The sequence below is a fragment of the Pseudophryne corroboree genome, chromosome 9 (genome assembly GCF_028390025.1).
Source record: "Pseudophryne corroboree isolate aPseCor3 chromosome 9, aPseCor3.hap2, whole genome shotgun sequence".
In the NCBI taxonomy this organism is placed as follows: Eukaryota; Metazoa; Chordata; class Amphibia; order Anura; family Myobatrachidae; genus Pseudophryne; species Pseudophryne corroboree.
In genome coordinates, this window is record NC_086452.1 from 62,417,562 (window position 1) to 62,437,461 (window position 19,900).

The following is a 19,900-nucleotide window of genomic DNA, read 5'->3' on the forward strand; positions in this document are numbered from 1 at the left end:
CCTCAGTTTCCGTAAGAGGTTGTCAGCTGTGTGCCTCTTCTGAAAAGCTGTGATACAAAGCATAGCCTGCCTAGGAACGAGTTGGCGTTTGCGAGATGCTGCTACTGGTGCCGCCGCTGCTGTTCTTGCTGCGGAAGGCAATACATCTCCCCAGTGGGCTGTCACAGTCATATAGTCCTGAGTCTGCCCTGCTCCACTTGTCCACATGTCCGTGGTTAAGTGGACATTGGGTACAACTGCATTTTTTAGGACACTGGTGAGTCTTTTTCTGACGTCTGTGTACATTCTCGGTATCGCCTGCACAGAGAAGTGGAACCTAGATGGTATTTGGTACCGAGGACACAGTACCTCAAGCAATACTCTAGTTCCCTGTGAATTACGGCGGATACCAGACACATGTTTAACACCGCCCAGGCTGCCAAGGCCTGAGTTATCCGTTTTGCAGCAGGATGACTGCTGTGATATTTCATCTTCCTTGCAAAGGACTGTTGGACAGTCAATTGCTTACTGGAAGTAGTACAAGTGGTCTTCCGACTTCCCCTCTGGGATGACGATCGACTCCCAGCAGCAACAACAGCAGCGCCAGCAGCAGTAGGCGTTACACTCAAGGATGCATCAGAGGAATCCCAGGCAGGAGAGAACTCGTCAGACTTGACAGTGACATGGCCTGCAGGGCTATTGGCTTTCCTGTGTAAGGAGGAAATTGACACTGAGGGAGTTGGTGGTGTGGTTTGCAGGAGCTTGGTTACAAGAGGAAGGGATTTAGTAGTCAGTGGACTGCTTCCGCTGTCACCCAAAGTTTTTGAACTTGTCAATGACTTCTGATGAATGCGCTCCAGGTGACGTATAAGGGAGGATGTTCCTAGTGTTACGCACACCAGTGCTAACAGGAATATACCGGTGTATGAACAGAGAGGGAAGCGAAGCAAACGAACTCACAGACAGTATAACATAACATACACAGGAGGTGATGGAATAACTAATAAACACAAAGTGAACGGAGAAGCCCAAAGGCTCAGGAATTGTGTGTCTCCCTAGTGTCAGGAATGCTCAGATGGAATAGAGCGGACAATGAAGCGATGTGTAGTGATTTAACATGTGGAGCACCTGAAATGATGTTGCTAAGAGCAACAGAAAAAACCCCAAAGGGTTACCAACGGGTGTGGGAATAAACTCCTTGGTCAGAGATAGAAATATAGACACAAGGAGAGTATCCACAATCCTAACCCCCACTTGCAGGGCACAGGTTCAGCTTACTGCCACTAAACTGACACCTGGACGCCCTGCACAGTGAGGGAGGATTAAGCAAGCAGGTCTGAGAGTACAGCCGCAAACCTGCTGGGTTCACAGAATAGCAAAAGAACCCCAGCAGGTCAAACAACTGACTCCAGTCTTACTGCTAGGTCCGGATTGGCAGAATGAAGTACCGAATCCCAAGGCCTATTCGCAGTAAGCAACAAGTAAATACAAAGTCACACAGTACTAGCTAACTCTCTGGAACTGACTAACAAACAAAGATTCAGCAGCATTTGCCTAGCCTGAGAGGATGGTTTATATAGCAGGTGCTGTCCACGCCCCACTCAGACCTAACAGACTGTGAGCACAAAACCAGCGCCGGATTCCCTGCCGTGCACAGAGCCTGTAACCACTACACAGTAAAAACCCGGACCGGAGTATCAGCTGCGCTCAGGTTACTTTGCTAACACTTGCCTCCCGGTTGCCATGGCGACGTGGCAGCACAGAGCAGGAGATCCTAACAGTACCCCCCCTCTGACGAGGGGTCATAGAACCCCTACCACCGGGTTTATCGGGGAACTGCGAGAAGAAAGAGCGTATCAGTCTGGGGGCATGAAGATCACAACTGCGCACCCACGACCGCTCCTCCGGACCATACCCCTTCCAGTGCACCAAAAATGACAGCTGACCCCGAACCATCTTGGAGTCAAGAACCCTTTCAACCACAAACTCCCTCTGACCCCGTATCAGAAGAGGAGAAGGTCTTCCACTGGAAGAAGGATTACTAACCGCCAGTTTTAAAAGGGAACAATGAAATGTTTTATTGATACCCAATGAACGGGGCAGATCTAACTGAAATGCCACCGGATTGATAACCCTGGTGATCTTATAAGGGCCGATGAACCAGGGGCCAAACTTATGAGATGGCTGTCTCAACTTCAAATTCTTGGTGGACAACCAGACAAAGTCTCCTAATTTGAAGCTGCAGGATCTTCTCCGCTTATCAAAAACCCTTTTGGTCACTAATGACACAGACACAAGGGCTTTCTTCACTTTCCTCCAAATACCCCTAAGGACCGAAACAACAGAGGAACCACCAGACGTGGAATCCAGGGGGTCAAAAGAATTGGCCTTAGGATGATGCCCATACACACAAAGGAAGGGAGAGATCCCTGTAGCAGAGTGAGCCGCGTTGTTATAGGCAAACTCCGCCATGGACAGATGAGCAACCCAGTCAGTATGACACTTGGAGACATAACACCTGAGGAACTGCTCCAAGGACTGGTTCACCCTCTCAGTCTGCCCATTAGACTGTGGATGGTAGCCTGATGACAAGCTCACAGAAATCTGGAGATCAGAACAAAATGCCCTCCAGAATTTGGCCACAAACTGGGATCCACGGTCAGAGACCACATCAAGTGGCAACCCGTGGAGGCGCACAACATGCTGCATAAATAACTCAGACAGGCGTCTGGCCGATGGCAACCCAACCAGTGGAACGAAATGCGCCATCTTCGAAAACCTGTCAACGACAACCCAAATGGCTGTCATCCCCGAGGATTTGGGCAAGTCCACCACAAAATCCATGGAAATGTGGGTCCATGGCTTAGACGGAATAGAGAGTGGATGTAATGGGCCGACAGGAACCCCTCTAGGAGTTTTATTTCGGGCACAAACGTCACATGCCCGAACCCACTGATCCACATCCCTAGCCACCGAGGGCCACCACACCGCCCTAGACAGCAACTCCCGAGTTCTGGCAATACCCGGATGCCCTGCCGACCTCTTGGCATGGAATTCCAGGAACACTCGCTGTCTTAATCTAGGAGGCACAAACAAGAGACCTACCGGAAGGTCTGGAGGAGCCTGCTCCTGTGCTCTAAGGACTAATGACAAGAGGTCCTGGGTAATGCCCACTTTAATACATGATGGGGCACAATGGGCAACGGCTCCTCGGTGGTCTCTTGAACTGGAGCAAAACTCTGCGAGAGCGCATCAGCCTTGATGTTTTTTGACCCAGGGCGATATGTTATCAAAAAATTAAAGCGAGCAAAAAACAAAGCCCATCGTGCCTGCCTGGCATTGAGCCGCTTCGCTGACTCTAAATATGCCAGATTCTTATGGTCGGTGAGAATTGAGACCACAAACTTAGCCCCCTCAAGCCAGTGTCTCCACTCCCCGAGTGCATCCTTTATAGCCAACAATTCCCGGTTACCCACATCATAATTCATCTCGGCAGACGAAAATTTACGGGAAAAGTAAGCACAGGGATGAAGACGATTATCAGACACCCCCATCTGAGAGAGCACTGCCCCAATACCTATCTCAGAGGCATCCACTTCTACCACAAAAGGACGCTCTGGATCTGGGAGTCGCAGCACCTTGGCTGAGACAAATGCCCTTTTGAGACGGGCAAAGGCCGCTTTGGCCTCACAAGACCAGTGAGCAACATCCGCCCCTTTCTTAGTGAGTGCCACCAAGGGGGCCACTATAGACGAAAATCCAGCGATAAACCGTCTATAAAAATTCGCAAAGCCCAGAAAACGCTGAAGCGCCTTCAAACTAGTGGGCTGCACCCAATCCAGGACTGCCTGTACCTTAGAATCCTCCATTTGGAAACCTTCTGAGGAGATAATATACCCTAGAAATGCGATTTGCTGGACTTCAAACTCGCACTTCTCCAGCTTCGCCCCAAGCTGGTGGTCTCTGAGTTTCTGGAGGACTAAGCGTACATGCTTCCGATGTTCCTCCAGGGAATGAGAGAAGATTAGGATGTCATCTAGATAAACAACTAAGAATCTATCCAAATATTCCCTGAGCACATCGTTCATGAATTCCTGGAAGACTGCCGGGGCATTAGAGAGCCCAAAAGGCATCACCAAATATTCATAATGCCCTAAGTGGGTATTAAAGGCAGTCTTCCATTCATCCCCCTCTCTTATTCGGATTAGATTGTAAGCACCGCGTAGGTCAATCTTAGAAAAAATGGTGGCAGTACGAAGCTGGTCAAACAAAACCGAAATGAGAGGCAGTGGGTACGAGTTTTTAATCGTGATACGGTTCAATTCCCTGAAGTCGATGCAGGGTTGCAACGAACCGTCCTTTTTACCCACGAAAAAGAACCCCGACCCAACTGGGGACTGTGAGGGTCTAATAAATCCCTTAGCCAAGTTCTCCTGAATGTACTCTGTTATAGCCTGAGTCTCAGGACGTGACAGGGAGTACAACCTGCTCTTGGGAAGCTTAGCATCCGGCAACAAATCAATGGCACAGTCATAGGGGCGATGGGGAGGTAGTACCTCCGCAACTTTTTTGGAGAACACATCGGCAAAATCTGCATAACATCCTGGCAATCTTAGCTGCGAGAGCCTGACTGGAAGGCTCAAGCAACTCTTGAAACAATCACTACCCCAACTAAGAATCTCCCCAGAGACCCAGTCAAATTGAGGGTTATGGGCCCTTAACCAGGGTAACCCCAAAACCAATGGGGCAAAAGAACAGACAGTCACATAAAAAGACAATTTTTCAGAGTGTGTGGCTCCAATAAACAAAGGAATTTGACTGGTGCAGGAGGTAATTTTACCCTGGGATAATGGTTCCCCGTTTAACCCACAGATCTCAATCTCTGATGCCAAAGGTACTGAGGGAACAGAGTGTTCCAGGGCGAATTGACGGTCCATGAAAACCCCATCGGCCCCACTGTCAACAAAGGCCTCAGTCTTGACAGTTTGACCGAGGATCTCCAAAGTCACCGGAATGAGAAAAGTCTTTTTAGGAAATTCTGACTTCTGGCCTGACAGGATATTTCCCATCACCCTCAGGCCCTGAAGTTTTCCGGTTTTTCTGGGCATGATACTACAACATGACCTTTATTCCCACAGTACAAACACAAACCCTGCTGTCTCCTCCGCGTCTTCTCACGCGAGGAGAGGCGGGTAGCCCCAATCTGCATAGGCTCCTCGGAATATTCCTCAGAGTCTGAGGTTCCCTTGGGAAAAAGGGAAACTGCGGTCTCCCTTTCAAGCCTACGCTCTCTCAGCCGTCTATCCACCCGGATGGATAACTGCATGAGCTGATCTAAGCTATCAGGCGAGGGATATTGTACCAGTTGGTCCTTTATCTGGTCAGAAAGGCCCCTTCGGTACTGGTTTCTCAGGGCTGGGTCATTCCACTGGGTATCATGAGCCAACCTCCGAAACTCCGTAATATAAACCTCAGCTGGCCGTCTCCCTTGCTTAAGAACCGTAATCTGAGCCTCGGCTGAAGCCATCTTGTCAGGGTCATCATACAAAATGCCCAGTGCCGTAAAAAAAGCATCAACACTTTTAAGCGATGGACAGTCAGGCTGTAACCCATATGCCCAGACCTGTGGGTCTCCTTGTAGCAAGGAAATCACCATGCCCACCCGCTGAATCTCCGACCCAGAAGACTGGGGCCTAAGCCTGAAATATAGCTTACAGCTCTCCTTGAAACAAAAGAACTGTGAGCGATCTCAAGAAAAACGATCCGGGAGATTTACTTTCGGCTCCTTAACGCCTGAACTTGCCGCTGCTGCTGCGGGAGCTCCGGTAGCGGCCTGCGGGGTGTTTATTTTAATGGACATCTCATTAAATTGTCGAGTCAGGACCTGCACCTGATCGACCACCTGTTGCAAAGTATTTTGAGGGGTATGCTCCATATTCCCACAAAATTTCAACAGGAGTAGGGCTGCTGAATATGTTACGCACACCAGTGCTAACAGGAGTATACCGGTGTATGAACAGAGAGGGAAGCGAAGCAAACGAACTCACAGACAGTATAACATAACATACACAGGAGGTGATGGAATAACTAATAAACACAAAGTGAACGGAGAAGCCCAAAGGCTCAGGAATTGGGTGTCTCCCTAGTGTCAGGAATGCTCAGATGGAATAGAGCAGACAATGAAGCGATGTGTAGTGATTTAACATGTGGAGCACCTGAAATGATGTTGCTAAGAGCAACAGAAAAAACCCCAAAGGGTTACCAACGGGTGTGGGAATAAACTCCTTGGTCAGAGATAGAAATATAGACACAAGGAGAGTATCCACAATCCTAACCCCCACTTGCAGGGCACAGGTTCAGCTTACTGCCACTAAACTGACACCTGGACTGTTATGCACACCAGTGCCTGCAGGAAAGTACTGGTGTCAGGACTGTTATGCACTCCAGTGCCTGCAGGAATGTACTGGTGTTTGAACTGTTATGCAAAACAAATGGACTCACAGACAGACTAGGGAATATGACATAACGTACACAGAAGGTGGTAGGGTAACAAAATACACACAACGTGAACAGAGAAGCCCAGAGGCTAAGGAACTGGGTATCTCCCTTGTATTAGAACTGCTCAGATGTGAAAAGCAAGATGTTGTGTTTTAATACATAGAAAACCCGAAATGCTGTTGCTAAGGGCAACAGCAAAACCCTAAAGGGTTACCAACGGGTGTGGCAGTAAACTCCTTGGTCAGAGATGGAATGATAGACACAAGGAGATTCTCCACAATCCTAATTCTCACTTGCAGTGCACAGGTTCGGTTTACTGCCACTAAACTGACCCCTGACACCTAGCACAGTGAGACAGGATTAGACAGGCAAGTCTTAGAATACAGCCGCAAACTTGCTAAGTTCACAGAGTAGTAACAGAACCCCAGCAAGCTAAACGACTGACTCCAGTCTTACTGCTAGGTCTGGATTGGCAGAGTGTAATACCAAATCCCCAGGCCTATTTGCAGTAAGCAACAAACAAATACAAAGCTACACAGTACTGGCAAACTTTCAGAAACTGACTAACCAACAAAGATTCAGCAGCATCTGCTTACCCTGAAAAGAGGCCTTATAAAGCAGGTGCTGTCCACGCCCCACTCAGACCTCACAGACTGTGAGCACAAAAACCAGCACCGGATCCCCTGCCATGCACAGAGCCTATAACCACTGCACAGCAAAAGACCCGAACCGGAGTATCAGCTGCGCTCAGGTTACTCCGCTAGCACTTGTCTCCCGGTTGCCATGACGACGTGGCAGCACAGGGCAGGAGACCCTAACAGTACCCCCCCTCTGACGAGGGGTCAAAGAACCCCTACCACCGGGTTTATCAGGGAACTGCGAGAAGAAAGAGCGTATCAGTCTGGGGGCATGAAGATCACAACTGCGCACCCACGACCGCTCCTCCGGGCCATACCCCTTCCAGTGCACCAAAAATGACAGCCGACCCCGAACCACCTTGGAGTCAAGAATCCTTTCAACAACAAACTCCCTCTGGCCACGTATCAGAAGAGGGGAAGGTCTTCCACTGGAAGAAGGATTACTAATCGCCCGTTTTAAAAGGGAACAATGAAATGTTTTATTGATACCCAAAGAACGGGGCAGATCTAACTGAAATGCCACCGGATTGATAACCCTGGTGATCTTATAAGGGCCGATGAACCGGGGGCCTAACTTATGAGATGGCTGTCTCAACTTCAAATTCTTGGTAGACAACCAGACGAAGTCTCCTAATTTGAAGCTGCAGGGTCTTTTCCGCTTATCAAAAACCCTTTTGGTCACTAATGACACAGACACAAGGGCTTTCTTCACTTTCCGCCAAATACCTCTAAGGACCGAAACCACAGAGGAACCACCAGGCGTGGAGTCCAGGGGGTCAAAAGAATTGGCCTTAGGATGATGCCCATACACACAAAGGAAGGGAGAGATCCCTGTAGCAGAGTGAGCCGCGTTGTTATAGGCAAACTCCGCCATGGACAGATGAGCAACCCAGTCAGTCTGACACTTGGAGACATAACACCTGAGGAACTGCTCCAAGGACTGGTTCACCCTTTCAGTCTGCCCATTAGACTGCGGATGGTAGCCCGACGACAAGCTGACAGAAATCTGGAGATCGGAACAAAATGCCCTCCAGAATTTGGCCACAAACTGGGATCCGCGGTCAGAGACCACATCAAGTGGCAACCCGTGGAGACGCACAACATGCAGCATAAATAATTCAGACAGGCGTCTGGCCGATGGCAGCCCAACCAGTGGAACGAAGTGCGCCATCTTCGAAAACCTGTCAACGACAACCCAGATGGCTGTCATCCCCGAGGATTTGGGCAAGTCCACCACAAAATCCATTGAAATGTGGGTCCATGGCTTAGATGGGATAGAGAGTGGATGTAGTGGGCCAACAGGAACCCCTCTAGGAGTCTTATTTCGGGCACAGATGTCACATGCCCGAACCCACTGATCCACATCCTTAGCCACCGAGGGCCACCACACCGCCCTAGATAGCAACTCCCGAGTTCTGGCAATACCCGGGTGACCTGCAGACTTCTTGGCATGGAATTCCAGGAACACTCGCTGTCTTAACCTAGGAGGCACAAACAAAAGACCTACCGGAAGGTCTGGAGGAGCCTGCTCCTGTGCTCTAAGGACTAATGATAAGAGGTCCTGGGTAATGCCCACTTTAATACATGATGGGGAAACAATGGGCAACGGCTCCTCGGTGGTCTCCTGGATTGGAGCAAAACTCCGCGAGAGCGCATCAGCCTTGATGTTTTTTGACCCAGGGCGATATGTTATCAAAAAATTAAAGCGAGCAAAAAACAAAGCCCATCGTGCCTGCCTGGCATTGAGACGCTTCGCTGACTCTAAATATGCCAGATTCTTATGGTCAGTGAGAATTGAGACCACAAACTTAGCCCCCTCAAGCCAGTGTCTCCACTCCTCGAGTGCATCCTTAATAGCCAACAATTCCCGGTTACCCACGTCATAATTCATCTCGGCAGGCGAAAATTTACGGGAAAAGTAAGCACAGGGATGAAGGCGATTATCTGACACTCCCATCTGAGAAAGCACTGCCCCAATACCCATCTCAGAGGCATCCACCTCCACCACAAAAGGACGCTCTGGATCTGGGTGTCGCAGCACCTTGGCCGAAACAAATGCCCTTTTGAGACGGGCAAAAGCCGCTTTAGCCTCACAAGACCAGTGAGCAACATCCGCCCCTTTCTTAGTGAGTGCCACCAAGGGCGCCACTATAGACGAAAATCCAGCGATAAATCGTCTATAAAAATTCGCAAAGCCCAGGAAACGCTGAAGCGCCTTCAAACTAGTGGGCTGCACCCAATCCAGGACTGCCTGTACCTTGGAACCCTCCATTTGGAAACCTTCTGGGGAGATAATATATCCTAGAAATGCGATTTGCTGAACTTCAAATTCGCACTTCTCCAGCTTCGCCCCAAGCCGGTGGTCTCTGAGTTTCTGGAGGACTAAGCGTACATGCTTCCGATGTTCCTCCAGGGAATGGGAGAAGATTAGGATGTCATCTAAGTATACAACTAAGAATCTATCCAAATATTCCCTGAGCACATCATTCATGAAATCCTGGAAGACTGCCGGGGCATTACAGAGCCCAAAAGGCATCACCAAATATTCATAATGCCCCGAGTGGGTATTAAAGGCAGTCTTCCATTCATCCCCCTCTCTTATTCGGATTAGATTGTACGCACCGCGTAGGTCAATCTTAGAAAAAATGGTGGCAGTACGAAGCTGGTCAAACAAGACCGAAATGAGAGGCAGTGGGTATGAGTTTTTAATCGTGATACGGTTCAATTCCCTGAAGTCGATGCAGGGTCGCAACGAACCGTCCTTTTTACCCACGAAGAAGAACCCCGACCCAACTGGAGACTGTGAAGGTCTGATAAATCCCTTAGCCAAGTTCTCCTGAATGTACTCTGCCATAGCCTGAGTCTCAGGACGTGACAGGGAGTACAACCTGCTCTTGGGAAGCTTAGCATTTGGCAACAAATCAATGGCACAGTCATAGGAGCGATGGGGAGGTAGTACCTCTGCAACTTTTTTGGAGAACACGTCCGCAAAATCTGCATAACACCCTGGCAATCCTGGCAAACTTAGCTGCGAGAACCTGACTGGAAGGCTCAAGCAACTCCTGAAACAATCAGTACTCCAACTAAGAATCTCCCCAGAGACCCAGTCAAATTGAGGATTGTGGGCCCTTAACCAGGGTAACCCCAACACCAATGGGGCAAAAGTACAGACAGTCACATAATAGGACAATTTTTCAGAGTGTGTGGCTCCAATAAACAAAGAAATCTGGCTAGTGCAAGAGGTAATTTTACCTTGGGATAATGGTTCCCCGTTTAACCCACAAATCTCAATTTCCGATGCCAAGGGTACTAAGGGAACAGAGTGTTTCAGGGCGAATTGGTGGTCCATAAAAACCCCGTCGGCCCCACTGTCCACAAAGGCCTCAGTCTTGACAGTTTGACCGAGGATCTTCAAGGTCACCGGAATGATAAAAGTCTTCTTGGGAAATTCTGACTTCTGGCCTGACAGGATATTTCCCATCACCCTCAGGCCCTGAAGTTTTCCGGCTTTTCTGGGCATGATACTACCACATGACCTTTATTCCCACAGTACAAACACAACCCCTGCTGTCTCCTCCGCATCTTCTCACGCGAGGAGAGGTGGGTAGCCCCAATCTGCATAGGCTCCTCGGAAAATTCCTCAGAGTCTGAGGTTCCCTTGGGAAGGAAGGAAATCTCAGTCTCCCTTTCAAGCCTACGCTCTCTCAGCCGTCTATCCACCCGGATGGATAACTGCATGAGCTGATCCAAGCTATCAGGCAAGGGATGTTGTACCAGTTGGTCCTTTATCTGGTTAGAAAGACCTCTTCGGTACTGGTGTCTCAGGGCTGGGTCATTCCACTGGGTATCATGGGCCAACCTCCGAAACTCCGTACAGTAAACCTCAACTGGCCTTCGCCCTTGCTTAAGGATCGAAATCTGAGCCTCGGCTGAGGCCGTCTTGTCAGGGTCATCATACAACATGCCCAGTGCCGTAAAAAAAACATCAACACTTTTAAGCGACGGACAGTCAGGCTGCAACCCATATGCCCAGACCTGTGGGTCTCCTTGTAGCAAGGAAATCACTATGCCCACCCGCTGAATCTCCGACCCAGAAGACTGAGGCCTAAGCCGGAAGTATAGCTTGCAGCTCTCCTTGAAACAAAAGAACTGCGAGCGATCTCCAGAAAAACGATCCGGGAGATTTACTTTCGGCTCCTTAACCCCTGCAGGTGCTGCTGCTGCGGGAGCTCCGCCAGCAGCCTGGGAGGTGTGCATTTTAATGGACAAATCATTACATTTTTGAGTCAGGACCTGCACCTGATCAACCACCTGTTGCAACGTATTTTGAGGGGTATGCTCCATATTCCCACAAAATTTCAACAGGAGTATTTGGCTGCTGAATATGTTATGCACACCAGTGCCTGCAGGAAAGTACTGGTGTCAGGACTGTTATGCACTCCAGTGCCTGCAGGAATGTACTGGTGTTTGAACTGTTATGCAAAACAAATGGACTCACAGACAGACTAGGGAATATGACATAACGTACACAGAAGGTGGTAGGGTAACAAAATACACACAACGTGAACAGAGAAGCCCAGAGGCTAAGGAACTGGGTATCTCCCTTGTATTAGAACTGCTCAGATGTGAAAAGCAAGATGTTGTGTTTTAATACATAGAAAACCCGAAATGCTGTTGCTAAGGGCAACAGCAAAACCCTAAAGGGTTACCAACGGGTGTGGCAGTAAACTCCTTGGTCAGAGATGGAATGATAGACACAAGGAGATTCTCCACAATCCTAATTCTCACTTGCAGTGCACAGGTTCGGTTTACTGCCACTAAACTGACCCCTGACACCTAGCACAGTGAGACAGGATTAGACAGGCAAGTCTTAGAATACAGCCGCAAACTTGCTAAGTTCACAGAGTAGTAACAGAACCCCAGCAAGCTAAACGACTGACTCCAGTCTTACTGCTAGGTCTGGATTGGCAGAGTGTAATACCAAATCCCCAGGCCTATTTGCAGTAAGCAACAAACAAATACAAAGCTACACAGTACTGGCTAACTTTCAGAAACTGACTAACCAACAAAGATTCAGCAGCATCTGCTTACCCTGAAAAGAGGCCTTATAAAGCAGGTGCTGTCCACGCCCCACTCAGACCTCACAGACTGTGAGCACAAAAACCAGCACCGGATCCCCTGCCATGCACAGAGCCTATAACCACTGCACAGCAAAAGACCCGAACCGGAGTATCAGCTGCGCTCAGGTTACTCCGCTAGCACTTGTCTCCCGGTTGCCATGACGACGTGGCAGCACAGGGCAGGAGACCCTAACATGGACGCCCTGCACAGTGAGGGAGGATTAAGCAAGCAGGTCTGAGAGTACAGCCGCAAACCTGCTGGGTTCACAGAATAGCAAAAGAACCCCAGCAGGTCAAACAACTGACTCCAGTCTTACTGCTAGGTCCGGATTGGCAGAATGAAGTACCGAATCCCAAGGCCTATTCGCAGTAAGCAACAAGTAAATACAAAGTCACACAGTACTAGCTAACTCTCTGGAACTGACTAACAAACAAAGATTCAGCAGCATTTGCCTAGCCTGAGAGGATGGTTTATATAGCAGGTGCTGTCCACGCCCCACTCAGACCTCACAGACTGTGAGCACAAAACCAGCGCCGGATTCCCTGCCGTGCACAGAGCCTGTAACCACTACACAGTAAAAACCCGGACCGGAGTATCAGCTGCGCTCAGGTTACTTCGCTAACACTTGCCTCCTGGTTGCCATGGCGACGTGGCAGCACAGAGCAGGAGATCCTAACACCTAGGTGGTTAACGTCCTTACCACTACTTATTACAGCTTGACAAAGGCAACAAACGGCTTGACAAATGTTGTCCGCATTTCTGTTAAAATAATTCCACACCGACGAGGTGATTTTTTTTGTAATTTGACCAGGCATGTCAATGGCCATATTCGTCCCACGGACAACAGGTGTCTCCCCGGGTGCCTGACTTAAACAAACCACCTCACCATCAGAATCCTCCTTGTCAATTTCCTCCTCAGCGATAGCAACACCCATATCCTCATCCTGGTGTACTTCAACAGTGACATCTTCAATTTGACTATCAGGAACTGGACTGCGGGTGCTCCTTCCAGCACTTGCAGGGGGCGTGCAAATGGTGGAAGGCGCCACCTCTTCCCGTCCAGTGTTAGGAAGGTCAGGCATCGCAACCGACACAATTGGACTCTCCTTGGGGATTTGTGATTTAGAAGAACGCACAGTTCTTTGCTGTGCTTTTGCCAGCTTAAGTCTTTTAATTTTTCTAGCGAGAGGATGAGTGCTTCCATCCTCATGTGAATCTGAACCACTAGCCATGAACATAGGCCAGGGCCTCAACCGTTCCTTGCCACTCCGTGTCGTAAATGGCATGTTGGCAGGTTTACGCTTCTCCTCAGACCCTTTTAATTTAGATTTTTTGGTCTGATAAAGCTAAATATTTATCTTATTTAAAACCCTTTAAGAGGTCTAAGAACACTGTACGCTATTGACGTATGGAGTACCGTAAGGGTACGCACTTTGCGTAACAATCGCTTAGCCGTGGTCGAGACGCTCAAGCGTCACGTTCGCTCACGGCCAAGAGATCACAGGCAGGCACGCTATTGGCTGCTGACTAACGTAATGGTTCGCTATAGCGTAGCGGACGCTCGGGACCACGAGGAGATTACCAGCGGCGCAGACGCTCACAATGTTAAACCTTTATATCTAAACCATAAACAATGTAATATGCAGTAAAACCTTAGTGTAGAGATAGGGTGTAGATGCAACACAGTGTAACCTTATTAACTTAAAAGCTGTTCGAGCGTCACCGACGCTCTGAGAATACTTAACACTATAAGAAATACACAACTACCGGGCTTAGGGTCTAACGCCTTATATGAATGTTATACTTGCAAAAAGAATAATACAATACAAGTCATACACTACAATATAACACAGACTAACTAACCAGATAACTACACAGGAAATACAATACAATTACGTTTAAGGGAAAATGAGAAAGAGGAGGAGAGAGAGAGAGAGAGAGAGAGAGATATGGCTCAGAATAACAAGAAAGACAATATGATTGCGGAGAAAACTTACGCACAAAGGGAACGATCGCATGCGCCTCGATATCCAGCTCCCGATTATCAGCAATGAGAACCGTTGAAGAGAGTGAGCTGGATATGGTCGGCTTGTCTATTTATGCCCCACACACAATACAATTCAATGGTCCCTACAATCTCATTGTTCATTGGACACAGGAATTCGTCTTCGCATTATAACAAGAGGTCATAGGTTGATTCATACAGGTGGGCTGAGACCATTTCCAACTGCTCAGGTGGGTGGGAAACTAGGTTTCCCGCCGCATGGATAAGTAAGTGCAAATAATAGTAAATGGACATAAACTTCTTATGTCCATAACTATTCGCACGAGCGATTAATTCGCTTCAAACCAACACCGGAATATTGCTAATTAAATACTCTTCCGATGGATACTAAACACCACTATATGACCCCTGTCTGACCCTTCGTATCAAACAAAGAGGGATCTCTCTGTCCATGAACATGCTATATTAACTAAACTTTCAGAATCTATCAAGGGTACCATGATCTACAAAATACATTATATGGTGAAAACATATAACAATTGAGTCGCACGCTGGGCGCACAGAAAATCTACCGTAAATGCGCATACCGTGCGCCTGCGGGTGCCCGCAACAGTGAGTATGCGCACGCACGGGAGAGCGCACGCATGCGCAGCGCGGACCTGTATGAGGCGCAAATATGGCAGTGTGCATCGTGATATTTTTCTGACTTTGACAGTCCACCCTTTGGCAGTCAACAATAACTGCCACTTCCTAAAACATTTCAAAACGAGAAAAATATATGTCAAGTGTAAATACATTTCCATGGTTGGGAAAGGGAGGAGGGAAGAAGGGGTGAAAAGGGTATGACCTAGTGAGATAGCAGAAGCATGTGTGTATGAATCCATGTTTGGGGGGTCATGTATCATCGTGCCGTACGTGTTGTAAATCAAGCGTCGAGGTATTGCGAAGTATACATTTGAATTCCTTCTTATCCCGCGGTACGGGTCTGTGGATGGGCTGTCAAACTTTACCGAGCTCTTTTCGGATTTTGGTTGCAACAAAATGGGGGAGCACATTTTAGTTGATGATACATGAATGGGGGAATATGTGATTGCTGATATCTGTGCCTGTATTCCCTATCGACTATGTGTGTCATTACCTGAAGGTTGTAGAGATGAAGATAAGACACAATTATGGTAAATGCAGTGGTATTCTATGTCAGGTAAATGAACATTTGTCGGTTGAAGTCTTGTCTGGTGTCTGTTGAATGCCGTCTTCTTTGTGCTTTTGCCCAAAAGGTGCAAGCAAAAAGCTTTGTCAATGTCCATAGACTTACAAAAGTGTTGGGCTAGCGTAAATTTAAAATTTCTAGGGAAACTGGGGGTCTATGGCATAGTTCATCAAATATCTGTGTATAAGGTTGTCAAAACTTCTTCTTTAATCCATCCGTTGTCTGTATACAGGATCATCAAATTCCTCGTCCAAGTGGGTCTTTTTACCTTGGAGAAAATGGAAAAGCAGGTGAAAGAAACGGACCGTATAATCGCATTTTCATCACATCATTGTTTCTACCGTTGGGTCATAAATCAAATCCATTGGAATTACAATTTCCTCACTCCTTAGACTCATTACCCTGGTACTACGTTTGCACTTCATTAAAGCCTGACCGCATCTAAATATCAAGCCAATGGATATGACAACACCTAAGATACATAGAAGAAACTTCCCAACATCCATTATGACTCCTTGAGCCCATTCTCCTAAACCAGAGAACCAATTTCGCGGGTTCAACCATGACACCCAACCAGTCAGCTCATTACCCACAGCAGCAAGAGTGAGATTGTGTCTCCTGCGAAATTCCCACTTTAATTGGAGAATATCGTCCATCTTTTGGTCTATGACCTCGACCGGGTCCTCGGTACTATTCGTTATATATGTGCAGCATTTCACGCCGTACTGCGTTGCCAGTGTGACACAATATCCACCTGTCACTGCCGTGAGATAATTAAGAACCATTCTATGCTGAACCAGTTCTGTTTTGTAAGCTTGAAGTTCTCTTCCAGTATACCTAAACGTGTCATCATACATTTCTGTGATATTGTCTAACAAATTTGCAAGCGCAGATATGAATCTATAATTCAGCACTCCTCTAGCGGTGCGAGTGATGTCTAACGCAAGTAGAAACTGAATCCCGGTGGATTCATGGATCATGTCAGAGGCCGGGTGCTCTGTTCTTTCTATCAGGTGCCGTTTAACTACGTGCTCGTAATGAGTATGAGTATAAGGAGCTTGGGCAACACGGTGTATATCTTTCATTTTGGCATGTGATACAGTCATTACCTCAGGCAGTACTTTTCCAATATAACACAATCCTTCAGAGTTTGGGGCAAGCCACTTATACGCCTTCCTCCCGCATATGAAATATGCATCATCGGGGAGAACATATGGGACGGAGTAGGACATAACCATATTACACATTTTCCATGTGAAATCTCCTAACCCTAATTCTCCCATCTGTCTAGTACACGTATCAGTTTGTACGATATGTGCACAGTATCCTGGTGATACTTCTCCAACTCTCGTAATCCTACTTCCTAGGGTATACCTATATCGGAAATATTTTCCACTACCAGCTATGTGGCGTATAAGTTCTGTATCTGTCGGCATTCTACCTGCTCTATATGAAAAGGTCATGGTTTGGTTACTCCATGACACTTCCCAATTTCCCGGCTTTCGGGGATTGGAAATGTTAAAACATATTAGGGATCTATCCACATGATATTGGTGGAGCTTCAAACTAGGAGGACTGGAGATATTAAACCTCCTGTCCACCGGTCTCCCACCCTTTAGCTCAAGTACCTCCCCTACCGTCAAAGGAAATGGTACTAGTCCTAATTTGCTATGACCTTGAGGTACTTGAGAGCATACCCAACAATCTGTTTGATTTAACACACTACCCACTAAGGAGTGATAGTCACTCAAGGGATGCCGGTCCATGTGGATATTAAAACTGGATTGGCATTTCTTAATGCACCCATCCTCAACTACGTTGTCACAGAGCCTACAGATACAGTTTTCTTCAGCTAACAATCCTTCACAATTCCTTCTATTGTCAATGCTATCGGATCGTTTTCTGATACTCGCCTTTACTTGTTGATTATGTTGTTCTTGGAAATCTACGCCTCCATCTTTGTCATCAGAACCTATTCCAGAACCTCTCTCGACCTCCATGGTACTCTCGCCGGAACAGACTGCTTTGGTCAACATCATGGTCAACAGGAAAATCCGGATCACAGTCTCTTGGGGCAAGTCCATCTTATAGGAGGAAACTGAGAAGAATGAGAAGGGGAAAAAAAATAATTGGGGGAGAGGGGATGGGAAGTGGAGAAAAACAATAAAAGGGAACAGGGAATCGACAACTGCTTTTAATCTTATGATTTTCCGATGCTCAGGTGCCGCCTCAGTCCTCCTGGAACAGACACTCCAGTGATACAACTTCCTCTACCGTCTGTTCCTTATCACAGGACCTCTCTGGATCAGCAACCTTCTTACAGTGGGACGAATGAACCCAAGTCTCTATCTCGGCAACCTTCAATGCAGTAGTGCTAGTCAATAAGACTTGGTATGGTCCTTCCCATCTGTCAATAAGGCAACCTGAGCGTAGAAAATTCCGTATCATTACATAATCCCCAGGTTCAATGTCATGACAATTACTATCTGGTAAATCAGGAATCACTAACTTCAAATTATCATTTTGATTCCTTAGCTGTTTACTCATGTTAACCAGGTACTTTACAGTCACTTCATTGTTACACTTCAAATCATCCTGAGGGTTAATCATAACATGCGGTTGTCGACCAAACAATATTTCAAAGGGAGACAGATTAAGAGGGGACCTGGGAGTGGTTCTGATGCTGTACAGCACAATGGGTAAAGCTTCTGGCCATGTCAATCCTGTCTCTGCCATAACTTTGCTCAGTTTATTTTTAATAGTGCTGTTCACTCTTTCCACCTTCGCACTCGCCTGTGGACGGTATGGAGTGTGCAGCTTGCTATCAATTCCCATCAATTTACACATTCCTTGAAAGACATCACCTGTAAAATGGGTACCCCTATCACTTTCGATTATTCTAGGGATACCATATCTACATACAAATTCCTGCACAATTTTCTTAGCAGTAAACATAGCGGTATTTGTGGCCGCAGGAAATGCTTCGACCCAATTTGAGAATACATCTATACAAACAAGTACATATTTCAAATTTCGACAAGGGGGTAATTGAATAAAGTCAATCTGTATTACCTGAAAAGTACCGCCTGTAGGTGGGATATGAGATGGTTCTGTTGGTATTGCCTTTCCGATATTCCTTCTCAGGCAGGTAAGGCATGACATTGCTCTCTTACTCGCATGAGATGAAAATCCTGGGGCGCACCAATATGCTCTTACCAACTTGCACATTCCTTCCTTGCCCAGATGAGTCAGCCCGTGTGCTGCCTCAGCTAAACATGGAAGATATGCTCTGGGGGCCACTGGTTTACCTTGTCCATCCGTCCAGAGTCCTGAGGACTCCTGGCCATATCCCTTTGCCTTCCAGACTGCCTTTTCCTGTGTGGAACACAAATTTTGCATTTCACACAACTTCTGTGTGTTGATGGTATTAAATACCATCAATTGTGTGGTGTCTGTCTGTCTGGGGGTACCAGCTGCTAACTTAGCTGCTTCGTCTGCTCGGCTGTTACCAAGTGATACTGGGTCCTGGCTATATGTGTGTGCTTTACACTTGATAACAGCCACTCTGTCGGGTTCCTGTATCGCTGTTAGAAGCCTTTTAATGTGAGCTGCATGCGCTACCGGTGTACCAGCTGCCGTCATGAAATTTCTGAGGCGCCATAGGGCTCCGAAATCATGGACTACCCCGAATGCGTATCTAGAGTCAGTGTAGATATTGGCTGATTTGCCCTTTGCCAATTCACATGCTCTGGTTAGGGCGACCAGTTCAGCAACCTGGGCTGAGTGAGGTGGGCCCAGCGGTTCAGCTTCTATGGTCCCTTGGTCATCTACGACTGCGTATCCAGTACACAAGTCTCCCGAGTCTGACTGTCTGTGACAACTACCGTCCGTGTAGAAAGTTAGATCTACATCTTCCAGTGGGTTGTCACTGATGTCAGGCCTTGCGGTGAAATTTTGGGTCAAATATTCCATACAATCATGTGTGTCCTCCTTTGTATTGAATCCTCCTTCCCCACCACTCTCATCCTCCACCCTTTGTGCCTGTCCAGGCACACCTGGGAGATATGTTGCAGGATTTAATGCACTGCATCTCCTTATGGTGATGTTTACGGGGGCCATTAGTGCCAATTCCCATCTTGTAAACCGCGCTGATGAGACGTGCCTGGTTTGGGCAGAATTTAACAAGGCTGACACTGCATGTGGTGTATGAATTGTGAGGTTGTGACCTAGCACTACATCTTCGCTTTTCGTTACTAGCAATGCTATCGCAGCAACGCTTCGCAAGCATGTGGGGAGGGATCGCGCTACCGTGTCTAGCTGAGCGCTGTAGTATGCTACTGGCCTGCTGGCATCACCGTGCTTTTGGGTTAGGACGCCTGCCGCGCAACCAGCACTTTCTGTTCCGTACAGCTCAAAGGGTTTCCCATACTCTGGCATACCTAATGCTGG